Source organism: Penaeus japonicus, unplaced genomic scaffold (genome assembly GCF_977035675.1).
Source record: "Penaeus japonicus unplaced genomic scaffold, GWHDUDI00000001_assembly GWHDUDI00000020, whole genome shotgun sequence".
Classification (NCBI taxonomy): domain Eukaryota; kingdom Metazoa; phylum Arthropoda; class Malacostraca; order Decapoda; family Penaeidae; genus Penaeus; species Penaeus japonicus.
Window position 1 is genome coordinate 20,475,317 of NW_028234422.1, and position 4,740 is coordinate 20,480,056.

The 4,740-nt window shown below is 40.5% G+C and overlaps 1 protein-coding gene across 1 annotated transcript in view; it reads left to right on the top strand.

Annotated features, from left to right (window-relative positions):
* The window catches only part of LOC122262642 (integrin alpha-5), a 30,120-nt gene extending 29,374 nt beyond the window's left edge, over nucleotides 1-746 (top strand). Inside the window, exon 25 of the mRNA XM_086547845.1 lies at nucleotides 1-746. This exon is cut by the window's left edge and continues 678 nt beyond it. The gene's annotated coding sequence lies outside the window, so the exon portion shown is untranslated.
* Nucleotides 747-4,740: the final 3,994 nt, after the last annotated feature.

Below are 4,740 nucleotides of genomic sequence, written 5' to 3' on the forward strand. Positions count from 1 at the left end.
GTATATCGATTCATATATCTATCTGTTTTTATCTTTATTTATGCCCATGTGTTTGTGTATATCTATTTATGTATCTGCATACATGTATTTATGTGTTTGTATCTATCTTGATAAATTTATTGATATCTGTCTGTATCCGGGGTGTACCGACACCAAATTTTTGATAAACACTAGTTCCGAGACTTTGTAATTAATCTTTCATTAAAACTTTATCATCTAAGTCTTTTAAACCGATGGTGAGGTACTGATCATTTTCAGCAAAATAGTTAATAGAACTCCATTGAAAAGCTGTACCGCACTTCAACTCGCGAGTCAGAACGACTCGTTCTTCGTGGCAGTACTCGGCGGGCGGTCGGACCGTCCTTGCCGCCACTTTCGAACCCACGGCTACATGCAACATCTCATGCTTATGTAACGCAATATATGACTATACGGAATATCCTCTATATTGCACGTTTATATAGCTCTAATATGTTCTTGCTGTCCTATGGTGTCCTATCCAACAACTTCCTTCCCAATCTATCCATCCCAAACCAGTCAGACTCAATTATTAGAAACATGGATAGATATGGAAATAGATCACTCTTTCTCATTCTTCTGACCTCACTCATTATTCATAATTCATACCATTCATTTAGTCTGAGAGAGAGAAAGCAAGAACTAGAGGATAGAAGAGTAGACGGTCTTATTACTCGAAGAAGTAATAAGAGAATTGTGCAAATAAACAAAGATCAACTTTGCACGAACCAAGAGTTTTCATCACCTCTACGATTATATGAAAATTGTTATAATGTTTTTATAATTTTTGTGCAGGCCCGAAATATACCGATAATGTATAGGTTAATGTCAGTGGCGTTCAGAATGGGTTCAGGTATTCCGATACTTTGAGGTATGGTTGACTAATATCTCACCTTTCAAACGGAATTACAGTCCTGATTGATCGGACAAAGGCAAGATCATTGTATTCGCATGAAATCTGTTCCATCACAGACTGCGACTGATGAGGGTCAACCCTAGACCCAGGAATGGGCTTGAACTAAAATTCAAGGTTTCATTCCTGGTAGCACTCTGTGTTCCAACCGACGTCGGCCGACGTTTGGCGATTTCTGCGGGACGTCCATTCTGCTTATCCGACCGACGTCGGCCAGACGATGGAGCCGACAGTTTGCTAACCGTCTAGTACGATGTTTCCTACCATGCATCAGACACAAAAAATACGAAGACACATGTGAGGTCTGATGATATTTACACGAACTTTCTCCGGCTTAGATAGTGATGGTAAAATAGTTTCAAATCTTCAAAAAGCGTATACAACATCAGAGTGTCCCATCTTTTGAAGCTCGACTTTCCCTGAATCATGTGGATAGTTTTCAAGATGTCTGACAGATGGTACATCAATACTACCTCCCTGCCCTGTACTGCTAAAACGGTTTGTTGTATTCATTTTTCAAAAATCTGAAGCTATTCTACTAAGCTAAGCTAAGTTATTCAGTATCCGACCAGAAAAGTTCTGGTGCATAAAGCTTGTCGCGCACCTGCTCGGAAACGACGCGTCGGAACGGACACGAAACATCAGAAAAAAATCTAAACCATACATTTGAACGTGATAACGCCCACTTGCTCGGATCAGAAACGAAACGATGCCTCGGATCGGAACCGAAACGCCTCGGATATCTTGGAAAGAATATTTTTTCTGATAGTTCCGATGCGTCTGAGAGACCGCGCCTGCGCAGAACGGTTCAGTAGCTTTGTATGCTACCTTGTAGACACGTGTACAGTCATTATGTCAGTTAATTTGGATGAAAAACTTATTAATTACGTGTGTCAATACGAAATTTTATATGATATAAGTCATCAGTATTATTAGGATGGCGTAAGATGGCCTTCGTGTTCTCTAGAAGCACATATATGATGAATCCACTGTTTTTTTTTTCTTCTTCTTCCTCCTCTGCAGCTGCTAATGCAAGGGCTAACACAAGGGCTTCTTCGTCACTGCTATCACTCATTTTAGCTGGAATACTATGAAATCACACCTGCAACACCTTTCTTCGCATTGAAGACTGAAAAATGAACAGCATCCGCGTCGTTTCCGTTCCGATGTCATGTGTTTGGTGCGCGGGCTGAACGTCGTGTCGTTTCCGTTCCGAGGCTTCGCAAGCTTCCGCGGTGTTTCCGATCCGAGCAGGTGCGCGACAAGCTTAACAATCCGTTGGGTCCATCGTCTGGCCGACGTCGCGTCGGAAGGATGAGCAGAATGGCCGTCCCGCAGACGTCGCCAAACGTCGGCCGACGTCAACTGGACCTGGAAGTGTTAGCAAGGCATGACGTATATGTATTTTTGTTATGAAAATATATGGGGAACTATTTTCTTCGTATATTTTTTTGTGGGAATATTGCATGTTTAAAAAAAAAACAGTATGTAGTTAGTTACAGACAGTTTCTTTGATCTAGAGACAAGATTGACAAAGTGAGACTCAAATTAAGTTTCTATGGAGTGTAAGTTTACTTCCACAAACCCATTAGAATAGTCACAAAATGCACTGCTTCTGTTCATACATATAAAGCTAAAAAAAAGCGATGCACAATTTGTCTGATTATGATGAAATACAGAAGAAAAATTAAACGCTATCTTTAGAATGTTCACAAGAAGAAAAACCCTTCACAGGCTGTGTGGACCATATTTATCAACTTACTTTTCCGACGCATTTTGATATGCAAATGACAGTAATTGACAGTATTTCCCTAACATATATATGTACACAATTTAGCCCTTGAGCCTGGACTATTGGTCATTCATCCAAGCCGAGAGCTCTTAAAATCCAGAATGGTAGCTGCAGAACATGGGGTTTCCTTGCAATGCTACACAGAGAGAGAGGTAGAACCTCCACTTCGGCCGGTACCCAGATGCCACAGGCTACGAGCCACTGGCACTCTCTACACGTATATCAAGAGGTGCCAAAGATATTCTACATAAACTAAGAATAGGATACCAGAGCGTGGCAGTTCATAGTCAATGCCTTTGCTGACCATTGCTCCCACTGTGGCGTGCTCTAAAATACTTGGATGGGTTCACCAAGGGAGTGTGTATAGCACACAGCCTGGCCACTCATCTAAGCATTGTCGGTACTATTGCCTCTTATTCAAGAGACCTTTATTCAGCCACTAGAAATAGGATATCTCAGGTGAAGTACTTAGCCCAGCTCTTTTCAACAACCTCATTGTCAAACTCTTACTCAGGAATTTATGTTTTTTTCAGAGCAATTAATTATAATGGAATATATTTATCACTTTTTCCATATAACCAGTGTGATTGCAATGTCACTTCTTAATTTATTATTTTAAGGTCTGCAATATTACTTTATTATAGTTATATTCTCGTCTATTGAGAAAAGAAACTGCGAGCCACTGACGATTTATAATTAACGGAAAGATAAATGCAAGAAATAACTTCAACATTTATTATTTATTATTCACTATGTACACAATACATTATCACTTAATGAATGATGCCCTACACAATCACCCCACTCACTCACCTTTCGCATTACATGGTAATCCTATCACTATAATAGCAGTCACTTCACAAAGTCATTTCAAAGTAGTCATTTCACCGATATTTATTTCACAATACTCAGTCACGTATCCCGAATCATTTCAAAGTTCGCACTGCACAACTCAAGCCTTATAAGTTCAGTACTTGGTTATTTATCCTATAGTTCCGTTATTTAGTTATTCAGCACTTTATATATGTGTATATATAGATATATCAGTATCTGGAATTTCTAATGACAAAGTAGCTAAAAGGGTAAAAAGCACGTCCTTTTCAGCCGGTGGTGAACAGCGATTTCTCTTCCTATGCAGTTGCTTAGGCCTAAGAAAGTTGCTACCGCCAATAAGACATTTGCTAGTTATGTCAAGCTTTCTTACTCGCGGGAATATTTACATATACTAACGAGGATAACCACCTTTTATTCGACCATATAGCAGTCACACCTTACATTCGCTAGTATTCATATTTTGTATATAGATAATTGTATGTATCTATATACGGTTACGTTAATTAATTGTAATTATCGTGACACTCATGATCTGTATTTTTTTTACTAACAGCTCTCAAAGGTAAACAGTATAATCTATGTGGATGACCTTGCACTCGCCTCCACTAGGAGGTTCAATATGAAGATGGCTTGGCATTGTCTGGATCCCATGTCTGATGAATTCTGGAGAGTAGGACTGAAGGTAGCAGCCAAATCGAAGGCCATGTCTCTGAGATTGAATGTTCAAGGATCTCAGCCATACGTCCAGGGAATGGACCCGGAGTGGGTACAGGTCTTGCAATACTAGGGGTATTGATTGACCAAAGACACTCTCCAGAGAAAGGTTCAGTGCCTGATTGACTACATCAAGGCACGACCTGTCATGAGTGCATTGTGCAATGCAACAGAGATAGACACAGGATACTAAGATCCTTTTAAATCCATGTGATCTGTCTCATCGTGGACTAGGCCTCTGTCTCATTGATCTCCATTACACCCAAACTCAGGGCATGGCTTGAGCTGGCTCAAATTTATGCTACCAGGGTCACTCTGGGTACTCTCTTTTCCTGGGCACATTGGTCTAATGAAAGCTAAGGTCATTCAGGCTCCCCCAAACAGATGCTACTACGTCACCTCGAACATGACTATGAGTTGTTTGCAAGGTGCTCCTGGCTGTCCCATCCAGCCACGGCGTGCTGCTTTC